The sequence below is a fragment of the Pinus tabuliformis genome, chromosome 1_2 (assembly GCF_031772625.1).
Source record: "Pinus tabuliformis cultivar Carrire ecotype Pingquan chromosome 1_2, CPIR1, whole genome shotgun sequence".
NCBI lineage: Eukaryota > Viridiplantae > Streptophyta > Pinopsida > Pinales > Pinaceae > Pinus > Pinus tabuliformis.
In genome coordinates, this window is record NC_142298.1 from 1,220,166,629 (window position 1) to 1,220,193,340 (window position 26,712).

A 26,712-nucleotide genomic window follows, 5' to 3' on the forward strand; every position below is an offset into this window, starting at 1 on the left:
AGGAAATTCATCAACTTTAGTCGTTACTCTCCTTTTAGCTGTCGTAGCTAATTGGACTAACCAGGGGTTCTTAAATTTAACAATTTGTAGGTGATAGGTTTCAGCTATTTTGGGGCTTATATAGCTTAGAATAGCTCCGGGATCAATTAAAATGGACACAACATGATAAAAAATATTGCCTTCGAATTCCACCATCGCCTATTAGTATTTAGCTTGAAGATCTTCCAGAGTTGTGTTGATCTTAGGCAAACTCCTTGCTGACTCGCCCACAGTGGATGCTTCTTATACCTGTGCAATCTATTCAAGTTTCTTTTTATAAGGGAAGTTTTTGATACAATGAGTCTGTCCCTGTGGGCTTCACCAGGGGAGCAATAACATAACACATGCATTCATATTGGGGGATATATATTTCGGAAAAAGTGACATAATTTATTGAGCATATAATAGGGGGTAAAGGGTTTTTATATTGGAAACTATAAAAAAATTGAGCTCAAAGTTAATGAAAAAGTATAAAAGGGTACAAAAAATGTTAATGAAAAAATGGATACCTACAATATCTAGTGAAAGTAGGGAATTGGGAAGGCATATTTGGTTCGTATTGGTAGGGGGTTAAATAAGGTGATTTTTAGAGGTATTTTCTAATACGTATTCAAATTAAGGGTATTGTTTAGTATGTCACGAAAGCACGTGTTGTGTCTGAGTTTAATGTAGTGAAGTCCCTGTGGGCTCTCTACATCCCCAATATTGCAATGGGGGTCTGAAAGGCAAGTCTAGTTCAGTTTTAGTTCCAACCTCTATGTTTTTGGATTCTCCCAACATCTTTGTCTTCTGAAACAACTTGCCCAAAGTTTTGTGCTGTTGTTGGTTCCTAGGTGCACTTTTATGAATGCCAAATTTTCCACCTCTATTGTTATTTCCAACCTCTTTCCTTTCTTGTCAGGCCAATTTTTCAAATTATCTCCCTTTCGCTTCATCTGTTGATAGCATATTCTAGCTTTCCTTATTGCTTCATCCATGGTTTTTGGGTGATCAAACTCTATTCGTTCCTTCACGAAGGTAGGTAGACTACTTACAAAACTTTGTACTTTAGCCTTTTCCTCTCTGATGTACAAAACATATCTCAACAATGACATAAACCGAGCCACACATTCATACATTGTTAGTTGTCCCAGTCGTAAATCATGAAATTCTTTAGCCTTTTCATCATAAAATCATTTTGTGAGGTACTTTCTCTTAAAATTCTTTTGAAATTCATCCCAGGTCACCTCCTACTCCTCAATTCCCTGTATTGTTTTTACCTCCTCCCACCACAAGGTGGATTTCCCCTGAAGTTGATAGATAGCGAATTTGGATTTGAGGTGACTATTTTATTCATAGACTTGAAAATATTTGTTCATGTTGGCAATCTAAGCCTCTAGAGCTTCTTTTACCTCACCATAAAAAATCGGTGGTTTAATCTTAATAAATTCCCCCTGCAATTCTGACTTCTGCTTTTTCACTTTCCTATGATCTGAAACATAGTCAAATTCTTCTTCATTGTTAGATCTGTTCCCTTCAATCCTATGGTTATGACTCACTTCTGGAGTGGCTTTGGCCCTCTGCCGATTTTCTTCCTCGTCTCTTGTTCTGTGTTCAGGACTAGGCCTAGCAGTTCAATAATTTTGTCTATTTGAAAGACTCTTTAAAATCTTCTCTTACTCATGCATTAGTCTCTCGTTATCCTCCCAAAGTCAAAGCATCTCAACTTGCAACTATTCAACAGTTTCAAGTAATATATTGTTTGATTCTATTGTTCTGCACCCAACTATACCCACATTTTTGGAGTAGCTCCACGATTCAGTGTGATGTTGGTCGGTGCTGTTGATATTGGTGGAAATTGATGTTCTGCTCCTCTCCTCATCATAATATTGTTTACTTTCTCAGTCTGTACACATCAACACATCACCGTCACTAAGGTTTCCCAATTAAGCCACAATATTGAAACGGTGCTCTGATATCACATGTAACATATTCACACATAATTCTAACATAAAACTAAAATAAAATAAATTAATCAAAAGAAATCACATGCATATATCTCCATCTAAATTGAAATGCATTAGTCCATTCCATTATAATTATTATTAATGTTTCAAGGTTATGCCTATGATCTCGTTCTAGGTACTTTATACTTCAGCGGAATATTCAAATTATAACAATACAAAAGAAATACAATAAAGTAAGGCTTATTGAGAGTTTTCATTTAATTGATGACTGCACTGTCGACATTGTAGCATATCTACATCCAGATACTCCTTACCCTTGTGTTTTCCATCTGTACTTTCTTAAAGGATTTGTTTCCGAGTTGATCCTCCATATTCCACTAGCATTACGCCCGGCTGTTGGCCACTGTCCTTGAATTGGGACATCTGGAAATAGATCAACGCTTTATGGGGTTCAAGCTACGTGGGGATTTGGGTAGAGGGTTAAGGGTTTTGTTGCCCGCGAAGCCTGGGATATTTGTTTTCCTCTTCCTCACCGTGACGACCTCTCTGTAACTCACTCTTCTTCACAGCTACGGTTTGGCTTAGCAGCAACACACCAATTCATGGCTACACTTCAATTTGCAGGTCAGTAATAATACCGATGATTCTAATGGTTGCTGCGTAAATTTATTGTTATTTTTCTCTAAACAAAGGGTTTGATTCTGGGGTGCTTGCAGGTTGTTCCCTGGTTACTCAGGTTCGAGTCCTTCCTCAATATGCTCCCATGGTGGCTACGTTCCGGTCTACGGTCTCGGCTTCCTCGAGGGTTAGGAGTTCTCCTAAAATCTGGTGAGTTATCATTCAACTTCTCGTTTTCTCAGAAGAGGAGTATCATCCCTCCAATCCGTTTATCTGTTTGCTCTCGATTGTCTATGCAGGCCTCCATTCTCGGCCAATTGAAAATTTTAATGGTTGCACCCAACAACCCATATGGTCTTATCGTTTATCGTGATTAGTTCGGTTTTTAGTTTTCTTGTGGAAATGTCCTTTGGTTACCAGGCTTCGGTCATCTACAGTTTAGACTTCTAAAATGAACTTTGATAGTGGGTCATAGAGGGTTTCCTGCGTGTTTGTTTACCACTGGCACTTGAGACAAATTACTCTATAATTTTGTAATGATGGGATTATAATGCATGTATTTTATGCTGAGTTCGAAGTAAAAGGATTTAAACCCTCAAGTTCTGGTTCTTCTCTTGTTTGGTTTGCTTGTGCTCTCGTGTTTCATAGCTAGTCATAGCTTTCATAGCTAGACACTCTCGACAAGATTGTTATTGTTGTTGCTCATAATGATATGTAGCAGGACATCACAGTAGTGTCAATATTTCTATGGGTTAATTTTTGGAAGACGTTTAATCAAATGTTGAATTGTCTCCTGTTTAAAGAATGATTTTGACTCAGTTTGCATTATAAGTTTTTCACCCTTGCTGTAAATAAATTTTCATTACTTTAAGGAACTACTACACATTGTAGAAGATTAAATGGGTTCGAGGAGTATGGGGACTTGTTCAGGGCTGCCTTCTTCTGGCTGGGCTGAGGCCGGCCTAACCTTGAACTGTAAATGTGATTCTTCTTTACATTGAGTGACTGGAGGAATGGTTAATACTTTTACTGTCTATAGCGTTTTCGTTTTCATTGTTTTTTCCTCAGTTACTTATGATCTTTTGTGATTTAGTTGCTCTACTATTGCCATAGGAGCCTTCTTATGCAACTTATATGTTTTGATGGTGAATATAACTGCTCTTCTCTCATATCGATTCCTACACAATCACATGTTAACGTGCAACACTAGTGATATCATTTTGCCTGAATCACATGTTAATGTCCATCACTAGTGACATCATTTACCTTTTTGCACCTGTAACAATTACCAATGTATGATACAGGGTTCAATAAAAATTAAGTGTGTACAGATATATCTCAGCGTTATATACATTTCTTGATTTAACTTACTGCACCTGTAACAACTTACTTAGACTAATGATATACACAGTTTTCAGAACTAATCAGGTACATGCATAACTTAGCCTAGTGTGAAAGAATAAATCACTTATATGAATGTCAAAGTTATTTAGCAGAAAAGTTATTGTTTTCCTCCCGTCCAATACATCAGTTTCTACTGCATCTCACCCCAATCCAGTCAACCATTCAATTAGCATTTTTCAACTATTCGATCACTACCGACATAGTTTTCACAGAAATCTCACCCACTGTTCAACTCCAAGATTTTCCGAAAAAAACCTTTTTCTTCTTTCTTTTTTCCTCCCATACTCAAGAGTTCTGTCCCTTTTACAGTTTCCTTTTATGTAGATAACTACCTCATAAAAATCCGTAATTCATTTAATACGTTTTACACTTAAATAACTGATGGTTATTAATCATATATAAATATTTTCCACTTGTCCCACGAGGGTAGAAAGTCTTATAGTAAATAGAAAGTATTATAGTAAATAGAAAGTATTATAGTAAATAAATTCAAATGTTCCGAACAAAAATTCATGTAGTAAATAAACTTTTACCTGGGCTAGTAAATAAATTTCTACTTGTACTAGCAGGGAGGGAGCAAGGGATATTACAAAAGTATCTACGACTATGTGATAACGTCACCCTAATACTAGGTTGGACCTCACTACTTTGTGATTTATTTTTGTGTTAAAAGTTACTTTGAGTCTATTATGGAAGATGAAATGTTATGGAAGATGAAATGTTATGTTATGTTATTGGTATATGATTTTATTCAAACATTTTGAATTGGTCAAATTATTTAAAAATAAAAAGTTAAATTAAAATAGAAAATTAAGAAACTAATTAATAATTAAAATAAAATTGAAATAAAATAGTCCATTTACTCTCAGATGTTTTTTTAAGGCTCTCTCTCTATATATATATATATATAGTCTAGACCAATCTTAACTTTGTATCTACAACTCTTGAAAGAGATCAAAACCTTTTTTTACTGTTAAAGATATTTGCGCCTCAAGAGATTTAATTATTTTCTGAGTGTGATAGATTTGTAGTTAAGATGGGACTCTAGACTATTCTTATTACAAACTAATTAAGAAAAAATCTCAAAATAAAAAAACAAATACTTTTATTATTATTATTTTCAGGTAATAAAGAAAACCATATTTTTTTTGTTAAATATTTGTGGAAGAGAACTGTGTAATGGATTTTCAATCACCTTTTGGATGGTTACTCCATCTACCATCAATCATCAGAGGCCATAGAATTGATGTGAGTAAGTTGAGTGTTGAATAATCTATTTATTGGATAATAGGAAAAAAGTATTAGCTTATTTATTGGATAATAAGAAATTATTATTATTATTATCCAATTTTAAGGTCATGACTAAGCAAGACACCACATTGGTATAGGAGACCTTCTTATTTGTGGGACAAGGGGAGACACGACATTGGTGCTCGGTGAAGTGGATACCACTGAACTTCATATCACTCGTGAGTTAACAATACACCCCATCGCCATCTATTATATGCCCCAAGTATTAGCCTATTTATTGGATAATAGGAAATACATATCCCTTAGGTCAAGATCAAATCCATAAAAAATATTCAAATGAATTGATAAGAAAATGGGTGTTTAATAAAACATAAGTTAATTAATTTATAATTGACCAAATCTACAAATTGAGAATAAATTGTATTGCCAGATTTTGGTGAATGCAGGTGAAAAACACTCTTTTCGTCCAGAGAATGTTGCATTGCAAAACATTAATAACATCAAAAATATTATTACTTCTAAGTTCAAAGAAAAAATATGGTGTGAGAAAGATTTAGCAGCTAAAAGAAAATTAAGATATTATAAGGAGGTCATCAACCCCACCCTAGAAGATCAAAAGTATCTCTCTGTTTTAACTAGCTCAAAGAAGAAAATTAACATAGCCAAGATTAGAACGAACTCTCATGAGCTCCATAGTGAAACAGATCATTAGGGAGTTCCTAAAACACCATGGATGGAAAGGTTCTAAAGGTTCTGCCATCTCTGTGAGAATACAAACATCGAGGATGAAAATCACTTCCTCTTAGAGTGCCCCACGTACAACCACATTCGAGGATGAAAATCACTTCCTCATGGAGCACCCCACGTACAACCACATTCCTCTTAGAGTGCCCCACGTACAACCACATTCGAGGATGAAAATCACTTCCTCATGGAGTGCCCCACTTACAACCACATTAGATCTCAGTTTCAAAATCTTTGTTGTAATACTGACCTTCCTAGCCTTTTACGATGTCAAAATTACAGTGAGCTCGAGAGGCTTCTCTCCAAGATTTTTGAGCATAGGAATAAAATCTTAAATCAAACTAAATAATTTGTTTCTTTAGGGGACTGATAGACCAAAGTTTTGTCTCAGTGGACATTAACCATCATCATCATATAATAGTAGAAAATAAGAAATAATATATAATAGTAGAAAATAAAAAATAAGGAAAATAACGAATTAGAATAATAGTAATTAAATTAAAGAATGAAACAAGAATATGAATTGCCCATGGGGTTTTGGATTGACGGTGAATGGGTGCATTGTTAAGGCACTCCTTGCAATAATTCATTAGTTTCAAATCCCCGTGGGTGCTTATCTACCAAAAAACCAAGAATACGAATTAAAGTAAGAATAAGAAATAGTTGAAAATTAAAAATAATAGTATAAGAATAATTTTTTTTTAAATAGACTTTTTTAATCTCTTCATAATCTCTTTTGACTTGTCTATGGTATTGCCTTTGCTCTATGAATCCATGGCCTTCCTAGCAACATATTACATCCCAGATTATTATCCATAACCTATAATGGTGTTTTGAAAATTAATATTAAATTAAAAATTTAGACTTTAAATAAGAATTAATAATAAATTGAGCATTTTAATTAAAAAGTCCAATAAATAATTAATATGTTTTTTTAAATAATAATAATAAATTTTTAAGCAATAGTAATAAAATTAAAAAATACTAAAAAAAAACCAATTTTAAATTGAAAAATAATTCATTCAAAGTCAATAAGGAATAATTAAAATTAATAATAAATCAAATAGAATATAAAGATCAAAATTATAAAAGAAGAAACAATTAAAATTAATAATAAATCAAATAGAATATAAAGGTTAGAATTCTAAAAGAATTTGTATTGTTTTATAATTTTTATTATAAAAATAATTTTTATTTTTTATTACAAATAATTATTTAACTTTTATTTTTTAAAATAAAATTATCCAAGACAATCTATTCTAAACTTATCTCATAAAATATCTTATTATTAATTTTCACAATCCATTGTTGATAGGAGCTTCTGGAACACTGTGTTAATTAAATGTGAGCTTTCGAAACAATGTAAATATTGGATTCAATTAACACATGTTCCAAAAGCTCCCATCAACACTATATTATTCTTAATACAATAATATTTGATATAAATTAAAACAAAATTCATAATAAAATTTATATAGTATTGTCTATCCATAAGATCTATTCCCAAAACAACAATTTGGTACATTGAAATAAAAAATTACTCCATTCAACACAAATAAAATTTAGTTTTACCTTAATTATTTTTTATAATTCATATTTAGTTTAGATTAGAGATAACATCCAAAATATCATAATTAATGAAGATACCTTTCCTACGTGGCCAACGACACATTGTTGGATGGAGGGTTGTATAAGTGGAACTCGATGGTCAAAGGTGTGGGTCTTCTCCTATCGGAATTAGTTACAATATCTTCTCATATGACCAGCACAATATCTTCTCATGACCAATTCAAAACTATGGACTAAAAATTTGCATTGTCTATTTGTTTTTTTTCATTGTCAATCCTACTAACTTTTCAAATTGGATTTATTTTTCAAATTTTATTAAAATTTTTTATAAATGTTATCTGAAAATCTTAATAACTTAGATTACATTTGACGAAGAGAGTCCTATACGTTCATTACATACTCATAACCCAGATAAAAAATTATTTTTGATACTTTTTGGCTAATGGGTTGGTCCCAGGTCCAATGTGATAACATTAACCATGGTTCTTTCATAAAATACATTGTAAATATTTTTACAAAAATGAAATTTGAGAGGGGAATGATTCTAAGGACATGAATTCTAGAGTTGAAGAGGACGCTGTTTGCTTGGGATATTAATAGGTTTCTTTGTTGGCTCCCTATTAATGGCGGTGTAGAAGGTCAATGCTCCTCGTGTGTTTCGTGGCATGTGCTTAAATCTAGTGATGTGTATATTTACTAATACCTGCAGGTTTTGGTGTAACGGCAATCGTGTCTCCAACAAGTGGTATCGGAGCCAGAGGTCTCGAGTTCAAAACACACTGGGCTAGCATTGGGGGGGAAATTGTTGGCTCCCTGTTAATAGCGGTGTAGAAGGTCAACACTCCCGTGTGTTTCGTGGCATATCTAGCGATGTGTTTGTTTACTAATACCTGCGGGTTTTGGTGTAATGGAAATCGTGACTCCAACAAGTGGTATCAGAGCCAGAGGTCTCGAGTTCGAAACACACCGGGCTCGCGTTGGGGGGAGATTGTTGACTCCTCATTAATGGTGGTGTAGAAGGTCAATGCTCCCCATGTGTTTCGTGGCATGTGCTTAAATCTACCGATGTGTCTGTTTACTAATACCTGCGGGTTTTGGTGTAACGACAATCGTGTCTCCAACATTCTTTCATAAAAATATGAGTTGTTCTAAACAACCATTAAAACACTCGATGGTAGACTCATTGGTGCACATTCTTAAGGAAACTATCTCCTAAAGTAAATTGGTTACAAATAAAGGTACAAAGCCCATGTTGCTTGAAAATAGTAACAAGAAAAGAGAACAAGAGATCTAACAGAAAGTGCACATTGCAAGCAACAAGGATGAAAGAATAAATATGAGCCAAGAAAAAGGTTGATGCAAGGAAAAAAAAACAGGAAGTAAAAGGGGATGGGAATTGATGCTGGAGGGGGTTCGACAAAGCACCCATTGGAGCATCCAAAGGAGAACATTCAACAGGAGGTAGGAGAGCAACTCTTCGTCCAACATTTAGCTAAGAGGAAAAGTATAACTGAAGTGGAGAGAAGGGGATTTGTTCTTTGGTTCCCTAAAGGTTGTGGGTTGAGCTGCTAGTGTTTCAGGCCCTATAATAGCTTGGGTTCCCTGGAGGTTGTGAGTTGAGATAGAATCCCTGGAGCCCTGTAACAACTTAGGTCACTGGAGGATGTGGGTTGAGATAGATTCTTTGGAGCCCTATAATATCTTAGGTTCCTGGAGGCTGAATATCTAGAGTCCTATAACAACGTGGGTCTCTTGGAGGTTTTGGGTTGAGATAATAGACTATCGAGCCTTTGAAATCTTTAGAGTAGACCAATCTTGCAGCAACATCAATGGAAGTCGTGTGTGAAGACCTCTGATTATTTCTTACTGATAAAATGGATTTTGGACTTCTTGGAAAGGGGTTAAATCATTGTGTATGCACTTGGGGTGAGGTAAGGAACATTTGGACCCCCTGTGTTGAAGAAGATGGAATCATTCAGCTAGTGGGATTGAGCCCGCCAACAAGCTATTGGTAAATAGGATGCCTTATTGCCATGTCCATTAAGTGCTCCCCACCTATACATATAAAGGAGGGCAACGGAGGAAAACATCAGGATGAAAGTGTCATGTTTACGTGGTGTGCAACCATGTGAGCCAAATGTAAGTGACAGATTATAACGAGGTGACCCATAACCTTCACATGTTCTAGAGGGGCATGCTCGGCTAATTAAAGAGCGGAGTTTAATTGCAATGCTAAGACGGAAGATTTCGGATGACATATGATGGTTGTTGTGCTAAGGCATGTAATCCTATTGCATTTCCATTAATGAAGGGTAGACCTAGGACCAACTCAACCCAGAAGTGAGGCCCCAATGGGAGAAGTGTGTTGATGTAAGATGGGAGTGTGGTAGGGTCTGCATTGAGGTCGACAACCATTGGTAAGGAGATGGCCCCTCATGACAGGTTATCTTGATAGATTAACCTTAGAAGTAATAATAAGTGCAGCAACAAAAGTGTTGAGAGGGCAAGGTCGGGGTGACATGGGCAACTTCCAGCCGCAGTTAGCAGTCACGCTGATGAGGCTAATAGGAAGAAGGGTATCTAATCCCACCATCCTCGTAAGCCTAGAAGGGAGATCCCGGTGGATAACAAGGAACATGGTTAGGAATCACCGTGAGAGGGAAAGCGGGGTGACATGTCTAGTAGGACCAACCCATGATGCATAAGGAGAGCTAATGTTTTATGTGGGATTAAGCAGTGACTATTGGAATTCGGAAGACATATATATATATATATATATATATATATATATATATATATATATATAGATATAGATATTTATTTTTATTTATTTATTTATTTTTTTCCACTGGAAAAATCCGTAATATTTCATTAAATATGAAAGATTACATATGTAGATGCTTTAAAGCATATGCCTTGGTTCACTGTTTGTCTGTACATTTTCTCAAAATAGCATATCTATGCTGTTTGTTTTTCTGTTACAATTCTCTGTATGCTGTGTAAGATTTTGATGCCATTTTTGGCATCCTTCAGTCTATACAAAAAGATTATACATAATATACTGTCATTTATAATAACTGCTGTCAAAAACTGCGAGTTTATTTATGTCGCATGTAGACCCGCTGTAGGATAAGTCGGGTCTATATATGGGCGGTGATAAAATTTCCGTTCCTGCTGATCCAAAAACTCTGTGATTTCCCATAATCCATTCTCCATCAACGCGGCCTCCTTGGAAAGTTTGTCAGCATCCTGGTTATGTTCCCTGTAGATATGAGATACATGGATTTGGTTAAAAGCTTCTTTGAACTGAAAGACTTCATCAAGTATGACATTTAGTGTGTGCAAGTGACATGTAGATATTCTATTGATCCAATTTATGACTATCTGAGAATCTCCAAATATGTTGATGCTGGTGCAATGGTGACTTAATGCAAAGTGCAGCAGATGACGAAGGGATATGAGCTCAGCAAAGTTATTTGTTCCGGCGCCCAGGCCCGCTTTGATGTGGTAATAATGGTTCACGGATTTGTGAAGGATGATGCCCCCCCCCGCAGCTTTGTGCATTTGCTGCACCATCAAAAAATGCCCAAGGGGTGTCTTGTATGATATTTGGTGGAGGGATTTGTCTGCGATGTTTTGGGGGCGGCGGATCTGGAAGTTCATTGTATGCAGTGATAATGCCAGCTTCTATGAGTGGCCAGTGTACCGCCCGATCTTCGAAGATCATTTTGTTCCTGGTCCTCCAGATGGACCAGTTAACAATGATGGGTAAGTTCACGGCCTTCGTGCCCTTGTTTATGTTGCCCCATTCTACCCAGGTATTGATAAGATCTGTTCCATTCCATTCCCCTGAGTATTGTACGAATGGTTTAATGTTTTTCCAAACTTGCTGTACAGTGTTGCAGCGCATGAAAAGATGTTCTGTAGATTCGATATCGGATTTACACAGCACACATCTCGTTGGCCCATATATAGCCCGACGCTTGAGGTTTTCTCCTGTGGGTAATCTATTCCGGAGGACGCACCATGTAAATAGTTTTGATCTGGGCGACGCTGATAACTTCCAGATTTGTTGCCACCATCTATCTAATACCTCTGGTTTCCTCTGTATGATGATTTGTTTGTAACCCTCTTTTGGAGTATATATCCCACTTTCTGCCTGTTGCCAAATGAGCTCGTCTGGTCCCTCCACAATTCTGATATGAGATTCAGTGAGTGCAGCACAGTATTCTAGCCAGATTATGTGCCATCATTGCGGGAGATTTAGCTGGATGGCAGTCTTCCAAGCCTGGTGGAATATATCGGATCCCTCTTGGTCTGCTATCTGCGCAATCACCCTGATACCTTGTGAAGTGAGAAATTCAACCAGATCTTGTGGAAGCCGATGTCTCCCCCCACAACCACTCCAGGGATCTATACCTATTCGGGCTCTGCTTCCGTTCCTTATACGCCAAACAATATTGTTCCTAATGAGAGGAAGAGAGTGCAGAAGGGCTTTCCAAATAGAGGAGATGCCAGTTTTGTTCCAGTTGGGTAGCCTAGCCCATTCGATAGAGTTGAGGGGCCAGATGTACTTATGGAAGGTGATGTCTGTCCATAGGCTATGCTTAGTCAGTAGAGCCCAGCCCATTTTGGCTGCCAGAGCACTAGCAAATGATGCTAGATCATTCAAGCCCCAGCCACCCCATTTCTTGGGCAGTGCTATCTTGCTCCAACCAATCCATGCGAAAGTGCGTTTCTCTTCATTACCTGCCCACAAATATCTGTTGCAGAGTCTCTGGATCTTTGCAAGGATATTCCGGGGGATCCAAGCGAGTGCCATCCAAAAAACCGGTGTTGCTTCTAAGACTAATTTGATCAGTGTTAGTCTTCCTGCTCTGGAGAGATATCTATAGCACCAGCATGATATTCTCTTTTCCACTTTGGAGACCAACCAAACCCAATCTGCTATTTTTTGGTTAGTGGGTTTTAGCCAGTAGCCAAGATATTTAAGACCCCGATCCAAGGGCTGAGTGGAATATGGAAAAGCTTGTCTAGTTGAGAAGGATTCATTAACAGTGGTACCCATCAATGTGATGGTAGACTTTTCCCTGTTTACCTCCATCCCGGTGGCATGAGCAAACAGTTTTAAGATTCTGTTGAAAGTTGATGTATCCTGGATACTGCCATCAAGGAGTATAAGGACATCGTCTACAAACAGTAGATGAGTAAGATAGCACTCCTCTGTAATTTTGAGTCCCCTGATGATTCCTTCCCTTTTAGCTGAGATGATGAGGCGGCTGAGAGCTTCCATTACCAGAAGGAAAAGCAGAGGGGATAGAGGGCAACCCTGTCGAAGTCCTCTCTCCGAGTGGAAGAAGTGAGATGCAGCTCCGTTAATCAGAATACTATAGGTGGGGGAAGTGATGCAAGCCATAATCCAAGTGATGAGCTGATGAGGGAACCCCAGATGAATAAGAATCATCTTGATATAGAGCCAGCTGACTCGATCAAAAGCCTTGGAGAGGTCGATTTTGAGGAGAATGCTTTTGAGATGCTTGGTCCATATGGAGTGTATGGCTTCCTGTGCAGAGCCAATGGCTTCATGAATCTGTCTGTTTTCCAGGAAAGCAAACTACTGTGGAGCAATATGCTTTGACAAGATGGGCCTGATCCGGTTGGCAATGATTTTGGAGATAATTTTATAGAGGACATTGCACAGTGAAATGGGTCGAAAGTTGGCAAAAGATGAAGGGGAGTCCGATTTAGGGATGAGTGCAATGAAAGTGGAATTTATGGCATGGTAGAGCTGTCCCGAGGTTCTACTCTCCTCCACGACCTTCAGGATGTCTTCACCAATGATGTCAAAGAAAGCCAGATAGAACTCGATGGTCCATCCATCTGGGCCAGGACTCTTTTCCTTTTGAAACCACTTTATGGTGTTTTCGAGTTCTTCCATGGAAACCGGATCAGTGAGGGCATCCATATCTCCATTGTTTACAAACCTAGGAAAATGTGAGGCCACATATATATATATATATATATATATATATATATATATATATATATATATATATATATATATATATATATATATATAAGCACACAAAGTGGAAGCTCTAGTCATGAGGCTTTGATGATGAACCGAGAAGCCTAACTAGATTACAGTGAGAAACAATATATATTTACCCCATTCATGTACGTGTATTTGAGGGGTTGGGTATGTTACATCCAAGCCCTCGTTGGTCCCATATCCCAGCCCCCTATTGGGAGAAAATACATGAATTAAGATAGGATATCAAACACCTATTCATCCTTCTTCTTATCATAACTCAAATAAATCCTTGTGCCAATTGATCCTTTTCCTTGTGGGAGTGCTCCTTTTAGGTCCACACCTATCCTTTTGGATCTATGTGGATGAAATTTTATATATGGAAAGTAAATTCATTTTGATACCCATTAACTTGCTTAGAATTTGGAGGAGAGTAATTAGCCATGGGTTGAGCTCATGGCCTTCAATTATGATTTCACATAAGTACTTAAAGGACATGGGATTTGTGTTGATTGTTGATCTTCTTGGTCTAATCCAACATTAAGTCTAAGATTTGTACACTAAATATAAATTTCTCTAGCTACTTCAACATCATGGTCAACAATCATACATGGGTCCTTAGTTTAGGGTTGTAAACCATCATGGTAAATCATTGAGGGAGAAACTTTTCAAAGGGGATTGGAGTTTTGGGATTTGTTGATAGGGGAAAATGACCTAGCAATAATTATGGGGTTCTCTATGGAATGAGGTCCCAATTAGAATTAACATTGTTTGGGATAAGAGACTCATCCAGATTTAGTCTTTCAACCATTATTGGTTTCAAAAATAGATTGAGATATCTATAATCATCACAACCATGAGGTCCACTAATCAAGCTAACAACTATTTTGAATGCACAAATATATTTATTCTAATGTACCTAAGGAAATCAAAGCTACTTGAAAACAACATAAATGGATATTTAGTTTATATACATCATCTCAGGTTGCCTCAAGAAATTTTCCTCTCACCCTCTTGGCTCCCTATTCCTATGATTTTATCTTTAGAGAGAATAACTATCCCATGACTATATGGTGTGTGAAACTCTCATTTAGCATATTTTTCCAAGTAACTTTACCAAAAGTAAAGTTATCTTGCAATGTTCTATTATGTGATCAAATAACATAAAAATAAAAGATTAAATTAAATTAGGAAATAAACTAATTAATTTATAATTAAAATAAAATCTAGGTAAAATAGTCAATTTTTTGTGTTTTTAGTTTTTTTTCTAATAGTATTCTTTTGTAAGATATATATATATATATATATATATATATATATATATATATATCATAACTTTGGATTTACCAAGTGTTGAGAGAGATCAAATCATTTTTCATTGTAAAAGATGTTTACACTTGAACAGATTTGATTCCTTATTACAAGCTAATTAAACAACATACCCAAAAACAAAAACAAATATTTATTATTATTATTATTTTCATGTAATAAAGAGAAACAATTGTTGAATTGAGGCTTCTGTGATCCATAATATTTATAAGTAGAGCTTCGGCGTAAATCACATAAAGAGAGACATCTGTCGACGTGTTTTGAACCAACTAGTGTGGTTCATCGTCAGGACAAGTTGAAGAAGCAGATCCAGCTTAGCATGATAAATAGTCCGAGCAGAGTCTCCAAGGGCTAAATTGACTAACAGCTAATTTTGACCTTAGGACCCAGGTCAAATTCTTATTTATTAATTTAATATTATTATTATAATTATTAATGTTTTTCTTATGGAAACAAGTTATTTGTTTTTTGTTTTAAGTAAAAACCATTAATGTAAATTTAATCTAGACATGATTTGGATTGTGTTGTAATTTTCATTTTAAAATTGATTTGTATTTTTTAACTTTTTAATGTGGTAGAGATGTTGTAATATAATGTTTCACATTTTGACCATGTCAAATGAAAAATAAATAAATAAATTGATGTAATGTAAACATTCTAACTTGGTGTAAAAAAAATAACGAAATAAAAATAATCTTATAAAAATAATAATAATAAAAATAAAAATGGCCTATGACACGGATCAATAGTATTTATGTGAAATGTAGCTTATTTAGTATTTATATGGAATGTAGCTTGACGGGTAGTATTTATGTGAAATGTAGCTTATTTAAAAGAGGAGATTAAACCAACCTAGATCCTCTTAACTCCAGATCTATCAAACGTCAAGATTAATTAAATCTCTTCATACTCAAACTTCTTTTTAAATGAAAAACATATTAAACTTCTTTTAAAGTGAAAAAATATTTTATCCCTCTTAATAGGTCTAAAATTCACTTATAATTAAATTTATAATAAAAAATAATATTATCAATTGATGAGATCAGGGACATTTAAAAAATATATATTTTTTAAATGAAGGCAAATAAAGTTTACTTTTGCGTTAATGATCTTTTATAATTTATTTCTAGTTTAGAATAGAAATAGCTTCCAACCTATCAGAATTAATGAAGATACCGAAGATACCTTTCCTATGTCCCCAACAACATATGTTTGGATGTTGGGTTATATAACTGAACCTGGATGGTCAAAACAAGTATCTGAAGTTTCCGTGATGGTCCCCTAGGCTATTCAGCCTCCTGGAAAGTGCACTGGCTGTCTATCCCTCCCAATGCTTCGAATCTCATTGTAGCCTTCAATATTGCCGACGGAGTTGGACAGAAATTCCGCCGCCACAGGGATGTAGAAGTATTGGTTCTCAAGAGATAGGTGAATACTACGGGCAAGTGGTGCTAGTGGAGCACAAGTATGGTGTGATCACACATGCCGTTTGGCAAAAAGCGTCATGACGTCATCATTTGATTTAGTAACCGTTAAGAGCACCGGGTTGGTAATGGATCGGAAAATGAATGTATGGTTGATTCTTATATTTTTTTATAAATATAATATAGATTTCATACCAGCAGAACACTAGTAGACGCTTTTCTTTTATAACATAGTTTTTTCTCGTTAGCATATCTGACCAGCACAATATTTCTCTTTACTAATTCAAAATTATGGATGGCGAAAATTTAAATGTCTTTTAATACCCTATATAAATTTAATTCAGGTGTTTATATAATTTAGGTGAGAAGGTGAGAAGTTTATAAAAAAATAAATAACTATATAAAACATTTAAATAATGTCTGTTCATAATTTATGAGTATGAAAAAATTGGATCTCTCTTCGCTCATGTTAGATCTATATCTAAGATGGATCTACGCTGGGTTTTTCTAAATGCTAAGTCAAAATAGTGAATGGGTAGAAAGTTTTATTATAAATTTACTTCTAAAATATATATATATATATATATATATATTTTTAGAGTATTAGATATTTCTATTAACTTTTTAAATGAGATATATTTTGCAAATTTTCTTAAGGTTCTTTTTAAAAAGTTATGTCAAAATCCTAGTAGCTTAGATTACATCTAATTTTTGAAAATTTTATTTTATTTAAACATTTTTTTCTATATATTATAGATAGGAGTCTAACTTATAGAAGAAAAAGAAATAGCCTTTTTACATTTTTTTTTTTCTGGTTAATTTTAATCAAAATTCTTCATAATTTTTTGAAAACTTGAGTTTGAATTGTTTAATGTGTATAATTCGAGTGGCCCAGAGGTTTTTGTGAATAAGACAATTTCGTCTATAAGTTAAACTACTCCTATATAGATATATATGAAGTTGATATTATGTACTAAAATGTTTTTGTTAAATATAAAATTTATACATATTATATATATTTTTTTACTTCTAATTAGTTTACATGCATTTTTATTAAGTCATATGGACAACTAATTAAACATGCATAGCATTTTATTATTATTATTATTATTATAGCTCACATTGCTTTTCTATTTAGAAAATACTTTATTCGCCTTCACACTAGGATGTAGAATGAGTCTGTCAAGTCAAGTACTAACTCCACGAATTCAATTCATTTTATTTCTTCAGGTTGGTCTTTATTATATACATGAGGGAGAGACTGTTCACTTCATCTCCCGATGACTTTTCATATTCTTTATTATTTATTTACATTAATTACATTCACCCAATCATGATGATTAGGTGTCAACATTCCCCCCCTTAATTTGAAGGGATGTTGGTGAGTCCAAGCATCATTCTGAATCATTCAAGCTTTTCTCTTCCAAGCGCTTTAGTGAAGATGTCTGCAATTTGCTCATTAGTGGAACAATGATGAAGATGGATTGTTTTGGCCTCAACATGATGTTGAATCAGATGATATTTAGTATTGAAGTGCTACGTTCGATCATGGAACTTTGGGTTCTTGGCCAACTTTATTGCAGAGGTATTGTCAATCAGGAGTGGAGTTGATTGTATTTGTTTTACCTGCAAATATTCAAAAATTTTCCTCAGCCACACAATTTCTTTTGTTGCCTCAGCTGCTGCCACGTATTCTGCTTCTGTTGCGGAATCTACTGGAACTGATTGTTTGCGTGATCTCCAGGAGACAACTCCTGATCCAAGACTCATAGCATATCCTGAAGATACCCCAGTTTCTTTCTCTCCATCAAAGTCTGAATCAGAGTATCCAATCAAGCTAAAGTCGTCCACCCGTGTATACTTGATTCCAAAGTCTTGAGTTCCCTTCAAGTACCTTAGAACTCTTTTTGCAGCAAACTAATGTCCCTCACAAGGCTTTTGCATAAACCTGGAGAGGATTCCAATAGCAAACGAAATGTCTGGTTTGGTAATAGTTAGGTAGTTGAGGCTTCCTACAAGCTTTCTATACTTTGTTGCATCCTCAAATTCTTTTCCTTCAATAGATGTGAGCTTTAAGTTTTGTTCCATTGGAGTAGTAAGAGGATTGCATTCTGTCATGCAAACCTATTTAACAGATCTCTAGTGTACTTCTTTTGAGAAAGAAATATGGACTTTGGATGTTGAGTTACTTCAATACCAAGATAGTATGAACATAGCCCCAATCAGTCATTTCAAAACTTTCCCCAATTCCTTCTTTTATGGATGCAATGTAGCTTTTATTGTTCCATGTCATCAAAAGATCATCTACATATACCACAAGATATACAACTATTTTGCCAACTTTCTTGAGAAATAAAGTTGCATCATCAAGATCATAATGTTTGAAAATGAGTTTCTGAAGATGCTCAGTTAGTTTTTGATACCAGGCTCGTGGTGCTTGTTTGAGGCCATACAAGGATTTCACAAGTTTGCATACTTTATGTTCATGTCCTTTCACTGCAAATCCTTCACGTTGGGACATAAAAACATTCTCTTTTAGATCTCCATTCAAGAAAGCAGTTTTTACATCCATTTGATGGACTTTCCAACTGTTCTGAGCTGCTAGGGCAAAGAGTGTCTAGATGGTAGCCCATTTTACTGTGGGGGCAAAAGTCTCCTCATAATCCACCCCTTCCTTCCGTGCAAAACCTTTTGCCACAAGCCTGGCTTTGTGCTTCTTAAGTGAGCCATCAACTTTCTACTTGTTCTTGTAGACCCTCTTGCATCCAATTGGTTTGGTTCCTAATGGAGGATCAACCAGCTTCCAAGTGCCATTCTTGATGAGGGCATCATACTCCCTTTGCATCGCTTCTTTCCATTCATCATGAGAAGCGGCTTCTTTGAAGGAAGTTGGTTCAAAATCTGTAGACAAGTTCAATTCACAATCATAAGAAACATCCATATCAACAAGTGAATTAGAGTCATCTACATCACCTCCATTTTGCCAGTTTGAATTTCTAGTTCCTGTTTTTCCTACTTCATTAGGACGAACACTATCAAGTATCTTTATGAGCCACTTTGGGGGACCTTTCTCAGATGGTCCAGGCTGCTCCATTGATTGAATTGGGACTAAATCAAGATTGAGTCTCCCAATTCTATCAATCACATCACTTAAAGCATCACCCATTGTTGGAGTTTCATGCAGGGGAGAGAGTTCTTCAGAAGAAGATTCCACATGTTGATCTAGTATAGGAATCCCCCCTTCAAGATGTGGAATCTGATTATCAAATTCTTGAAATGATTTTGCATTTGTGAATCTATCCAAGCGATCAAGTTGCCGCTCAACAACATTTTCAGTTTTGGATGATTCAAGAAAAATTACATCTCTAGATACAACAAACTTTTTATTGACTTCATCATAGAGATGCTATGCTTTGGAGGTGTTTGAATACCCCAAGAAGATACACTTACGACTTCTTGCACTAAGTTTGTTTCTATGTACCTTTGGTATTAGGGCATACCAAGTGGAACCAAAGACCCGAAGATGATTTACTGAAGGAACGTGCCCAAACCACATTTCATATGGAGTCTTGTTTCTAATAGCATTAAATGGACATCTATTCTTTATATATGCAGCACATAGAACAACATCAACCCAAAACATAATTTTTACATTTTTGAAGAAGAGCATGGAGCATACCATATTTAATATTTTCCTATTCATTCTTTCAGCTACACCATTCTGTTGGGGATCATAAGGTACAGTTGTTTGATGTGTGATCCCATGTTGGCGAAGATAGTTTGCAAATTCATTTGATGTGTATTCTTTTCCATTATCAGTGTAAATAGACTCAATATGAGATTGTGCATCATTTTCAATCCATTTATGAAAGTCATTGAATGTTTGAAAAGCATCAGATTTGTTCTTCAATAAATAAACCCAACACATTCTGGTGTAGTCATCAATAAATGTCATCATATATTTATTTCCATTTGCAGAAGGAATAGGCATTGGACCACATAAATCTAAATGAATGAGTTCAAGTTTTCTATGTGCTCTTGAATGTGAATCATGAAAAGACTGTTTGCTATGCTTTCCTAGAATGCAAGCATCACATTGCTTAAATTTCCTAGGAATTGTAGGCAAACCAGCAACACCATTTTTCTTCAACAAGCGGAGGCTATCATAGTTCAAATGTCCAAATCTAGCATGCCATAATAAACTTGATGGAAGTGTACCTTCTTCATAATGATAATTGTATGAGAAATTTTGTGCACGAGCAGAGGTACCTTGCAGCTTGAGAAGCCTTTCTTCTTCTATTCCCCTCATGACAAGTGAGTGGTAAGATGATTTTCTCACCTCAAGCTTGCCATCAAACATATGAATGGAGTGACCTTGCTGGCGGATGTGGACCAAGGACAACAAGTTTCTCTTCAGCTGTGAGAGATATAGAACATGATGCAGAAGAAAGTCTGGAAGACCAGGCAATTTAAGCCTGATTGTGCCAAGCCCTGATGGCTTGATTTTTGATTGGTCTGCAAAGTATACTGCTCCATCAACATTGTCAGTAAATTCTTCAAAAAAATATTTTCTATGAGTCATGTGGCAAGTTTCTCCTGAATCAAGAAACAATCATTTTTCCAAGAAGCAAATGAAGCATTAAATAAATCTTCATTTACTCCAATATTACATTGTGCCACAACATAATGAACAGATTCAGGTGCTTTACCTTTGTCTATATCATTAGTTCTACCTTTGGATTGATTTATTTGCTGCTCAATTTTGTCCCAAGGTAACTTGCATGTAGAGGCATCATATGATCCATTTCTTTTACAGCGTATGTAGTGCAAATCTGCCTTTTCTCCTTGAGAGTGTCTGCCCTCCCTGCCTCTGAAATATCTTCCTCTTCCTCTTCGACCACCTCTTTCTCTGAAAGAATCTTGAGCCGGATGCTTTTCTTTATGAGCAAGGCACACATCCTCTTCAGAAAATTTAGGGGTTGTCTTCTTTCCAAAAGCTTTCTCTCTTTCAACAAATTTTTTTTACAAGAGAGTCAAAGGTAATATCTTTAAGATTTCCATTTTCTTGGCATGACTCAAGATAATTGGAGTAAGTAGGAAAAAGTTCCTTGAGAAAAGCAATAAGAGGAATATCCAAATCAATCTTACTGGCTTGGATATCATGCATTATAGACTTTACATCGGATGCAAGAGCAAGAGGATCATTATTTTGCAATTCAAGAGTGAAGAGTTTAATCATGAGTTGAACAACTTCAAGTGCAGAATGTGAGTCATAGAGTTCTTTCAACTTTTGTAAGGCTTCAAAAGTAGTTGAAAATGGCGTAATATGGCAACTCACCTCTTCGCTTACAGATGCTACAATTAATGCCTAGGCTTTGTTGTTCTTATTTTCCCAAATGGCAAGCTCTTTGTCTGAGGTAGGTTGTTCTGGCAGTTTGTCTCTGTATGCAATGCACACTCATTTCCACAACTCATTGAAAATGAGGGTGTGTTTTATCATCCAGGACCACTCAGGATAGTTCTCCTTGCCAGTGAGAACTATTCCCACAATGGATATGATTGAATGCATTCTGTAACAAAAACTTTTGCTACAAAATTTTACTCCTAATGGGAAAAAATATAATTCTAATATGACTGGACAACAAATTCAAATATGTCAAAACGCAAATGTCATGGTAAATACACAAAATTTTATAGCGTAAATACCAACAACGTCCCCAGTATCCTAGTTGCACCATGTAGACGATAACAAATAATTTTTATTTTTTTTACCAAACTTCCACATTTAGCTTTGAGCTTCTGCGTTCAGCTTCCCTCTCAGCTATTCTCACATAAAATTAGCCAGCAAGCATATCTTTTATGTCAATATTCCAGTCAATACTCATTTGAAACGTATCGAGGATCAACTCCAACGACAGGGTAAAACCCAATGCAGAGAGTACTCAAAAACTCGCAGGTATCAGCGTTCAATATCGAGCGTATGGTTTGTGCTAGACCATATAGGCATAAATACGTTTTGATTACATAAAAAAGGATGAGCTTTTCAAGAGTAGATATGATATAGAGATGACAGAGTAGTGTCTAAATTCATTTCATCACACAGAGTAGTTTGCCAAAATTTATAACCACAAAATCTCAAAAATATGAAGATGAATGTCCCAAAAACTTCAATCATGGAGGCTGGAACTGTAGAGCGTATATCACAGTCAATAAAGTTCATGCTCACGTATATTACAATGAGGTCCACGCTCACCGTTTTGCTTCAAATTTTGCGTCGACATGCAGCGAGGGGAGAGCAAATGTAGCAACAGCAAAACGAATCGAAACCCACCAATGCCATCAGTTTCATGTTGTTCTTAATTCAGGCCATCATTTAAGGCTCAGAGCGATGAGGTCAAATCCATTTGCCTTCACTAGCTTGAATCTGTGTTAGTCGAGATGCCCGGATTAATACAAGGGCCTCTTCTTCTTGTACGCTATAAGGCGAAAGAGGGTTCTGGTTATGGATTATGGTGATAAGGGCAAGCCAGGGGGAGGAGCAGATTGGCCGCTTCTCGCTTTGTCAAAGGACTCTAAGAACCATGACTTGTCCCCTCAAAGGAAAATTCTTCTAACACCCAAAACTCCTTCTACTCCTGTTGCGAAGGTGAAAGAGTCAAAGCACGCAAAGTGCAGAGGACACAAATAATGCAGTGTTTAAATAGTGGCAGCATTTAATGGGCAGCGACTGTGGAGGGGGCAGAGGACAGACTCCAAGAAAATGGTAGAAGGGAGTTACAACACTAGAAGGAGATGCCAAAAATGGAGCTTGCTCTGATACCAGCCAGGTAGTAACTGCATGAATTCAATTCATTTTATTCTTTCAGGTTGGTATTTATTATATACATGAGGGAGAGACTGTTCACTTCATCTCCCGATCACTGTTCATATTCTTTATTATTTATTTACATTAATTACATTCACCCAATCCTGATGATTAGGTGTCAATAGAGTCTATGGGCTCAATAAGATTCTTAGCCATGGATATTTACCCCCACTTTACTATGAACGGTATTAACTAGTAAATAGGCTTTATTACAATATCATGGGCCAATACCATGGCTTAACAAAATGACGCCCAAAAACCATAACTCATTTCACAATCAAAGTATTTTATAAATATTTCATTTCAATTTATTTTTATAATTTTTTTGAATTAAACGTAAAAGGAAAAAAAAGAAGAAGATTATAATCACTTTTGAGATATATCTAAACCCTTTATCCACACAAGTAGTAAAAATATTATCTTGATATTCCACAAACCTTAAGGAAAATTTTTAATAAGATAAAAAATGAGTTTACTTTTTTGGGCTAATACACATTCTACAACCAAGTATGGGGATTGTGTAGGCATTAGGCATAATGTAAAAAGATGGTATGTAAACAACTTTTATGTAAAAAAATTGCTTAAATTAAGATTTGAAGTAATTAATGGTAACATGAATATGAGCTATGTTTAAAGATTTTATTTTTTAGATTAAAAAATATCTACATAAATATCTAAAAATAATTAAGGAATATTGAAACCATATCAATAAATTATGGCATAAAATATGTAATGTAGTTATGACATGGAATTATATTATGCAAATTCTACAATAAAACCTTCAAGTTGTAGTTGAATCAAATGTTTTAATAATATTGAAAAATAAATATTTATATCTCAAAAGTCAAATATTATAAGTTGCGTTGGTCAATGCTAAACTAATAATGGACAATGGGATAATAATTATTTTATAACCTTATATAACCTTAATTAATATTCACATAAAATGTTAATACTTACAAATAACTTACAATATAACAAGATTATTGATCGTAGACATTCACCACTGTACCATGGATAATATTAACTTGTAGATAGGATTTGTCACAATACCATAGGCCAATATCATGGCTTATCAGTACCACATGCGCAAAAACCATAACTCATTTCACAATTAGAATATTTTATTTCAGGAGTAGCCTTTAAGTGCAACATTTTGGAGCTTCCTGCGGATTTCTAGCGAAAATCCGACGAAAAATTTATGACAATATCTTGATTTGTGTTGTTTAAACTGGTTTTTTTTTACTCCATATATGGATTCAAGAGCCTCAAAAACCCTTGGGGCACTTCAATTGTGAAGAGTTCACCTGTCAAACTTGTGATTTCAATGAATCATTGCAAAATTCTAGACAAATTAGATTGAAAAATAAACTAGAAAACTTTTGAAAAGGCCACACTTAAAGATTACTCATTTTATAAATATTTATACTAATTTATTTTATAGAAAATTTATTTAAATCTAAAAAAAAATATTATATTTGTCGTATATATGTAAACCATCTACCCTTACTACAACCAAAAATACACTGTGGATATTCCATAGAGATTAAATGGAGGATTTAATAAATTGAAAAATGAAAATATTTTTATATATCTAAAAATAAAATTAATATTATACCAGGCTAAATCCATCTTGACTCTAGATCTACCAAGTCCCAAGAGGGATTAAATATCTTGTAACTCCAAAAAGGTTTGCACCTCAAGAGGATCCATCTGAACTCTAAATCTACCAAGTCCCAAAAGGGATTAAATATCTTGTCACTCCAAAAAAATTTACACCTCAATAGATTTGATCTCTCAACTATAACATCCCCAATAATTTTTTTTTATTATATTAACACGGTTATTGGAAAAAAAACAAAGATATTGTCATTTTTTATACCATAATTCTTGTTATATAATTCGAAGAAATCAAGGTATAATTTTTATATTATTTGTTTGTGTGCATATTCATATTGTAGATATCCTTATCATTATAAATACTATTGCTCTTCAAACCTTAATCTTATGGTATACGCCTTGGTCAGATATACATATGGTACTTTGGGTTTTATATCATTCTCGTTATGCATTGGCATAAATTTTGTTTTAGTGTTCATTAACAAATCTTATTCACATGCTGCTTGTGCATGTACTAATGATATAATATTGCGACTATAGTAGAACACTATCGAACCTCCAACTGGCATCCACCTTATTGAATACACATCTGGCCGACTGAGATACTCGTCCTCAAATCCACCATTGAACCCTTCAAGGTCTCATCTGGACATCATTGCTTCAGCAGGACGGTTAAGGGTAACTTCCCCCGACCGCCTCACCACTGCGCATTATCATTTTGTGGTTTGTCATTTGGGTTCAGCAGCTTCCAACTAACCCTAATGGAGTTCTCTTTTTTGCATTCAGTCATCGACGCAAGAAACTTAGGTATACCCATGGCCTTCATAGGTGATTTTAACTTACAGGTGTTATAATGCTGTTGAATTTTCATTCAAAATATATAATTCTAGTTCTAATTTTTTCTAACTTACAGTTAGCGGCCATGTCAGGAGTTGTTTTCCACGTGTTCAAATGTGGAGTTTGAATTGACTATTCGTTCAGGTAACATCTTGCTTCCGAGTTTTCCTTATTATTATGAAATTTGTCATGCGGTTGTTAATGGTTATACTTATATTTCTAGCATGGCATCAGCAAGATTTGTTGAAATTATACATAAGGTATTCACAATCCCTTAACTCAGTTAATTTCCTTTGATTACTTTGTTTTCACTCATCCCGTCGTATAGTTATCATTCTTTTGTTGTGACTGGATGCAGGTTAGGTCTCTTCTTACTCTTCCATTTGTTTTTAGGTCATACTGCTGGGAGCTTTTGATACTTTTACAACGAAGACTTATTCATATTCTTTTCCTCTTTTCCAGGTTCCATTTGCCTTTATTTCCTCAATACTAGGGTTTCTCTGAATTTAAACTGTATTTGTTTTTGTTTTTGAGGTGGGAGCTCCTTAAGTTTTTGGAATAGAGTACTTGAACTCCCGCTACGGCTAACCTGTAGTCCTTAATTTTTTGTTATTGTTAATGTTATTTATTTGGAGAAAAACATATCCTCTTATTATAAGGCTAGCCTGTAGTCTTTAATGTTTTGTTATGGTTAATGTTATTTATTTGGAGAAAACCATAACTCCTTATTAGTTCCCGCCTTCAGCATGGGACTATAACGTTCGCTTGAGCGTTGAATCCCTATTAAATTGGAATGACTAGTTTATTTAACCAATGCTTTCAAAAAAAAATATGATGTAAGAAATGCTTTTATCCAACTCATCCACAAAAATGTTTTATCCAAAGTTTGAAAGTCGTTTACCTATTTATTCAAAGTTTGGAACTGCAGAGGTGTTTTAACCAAAGGCTGAAAAAAGCATCCACCTTTTTATCCAACGTTTCAATCTATCCCTAGTTTTACAAATGATCTTTAATCTCACAATATAAATTTTCCAA

At 35.1% G+C, this 26,712-nt stretch overlaps 1 long non-coding RNA gene across 5 annotated transcripts; it reads left to right on the forward strand.

Annotated features, from left to right (window-relative positions):
* Positions 1–2,240: 2,240 nt before the first annotated feature.
* LOC149210657 (uncharacterized) lies at positions 2,241–26,413 on the forward strand. 5 transcript variants are annotated; one of them, XR_016252292.1, is made up of 5 exons: positions 2,241–2,609; positions 2,702–2,813; positions 25,381–25,647; positions 25,754–25,821; positions 26,036–26,413. It is a non-coding gene; the product is annotated as an uncharacterized LOC149210657 (long non-coding RNA). The 5 variants fall into 5 exon arrangements; XR_016252293.1 differs by having other exon boundaries at positions 26,140–26,413; XR_016252295.1 differs by lacking the exon at positions 25,381–25,647.
* The last annotated feature ends 299 nt before the right edge of the window (positions 26,414–26,712 follow it).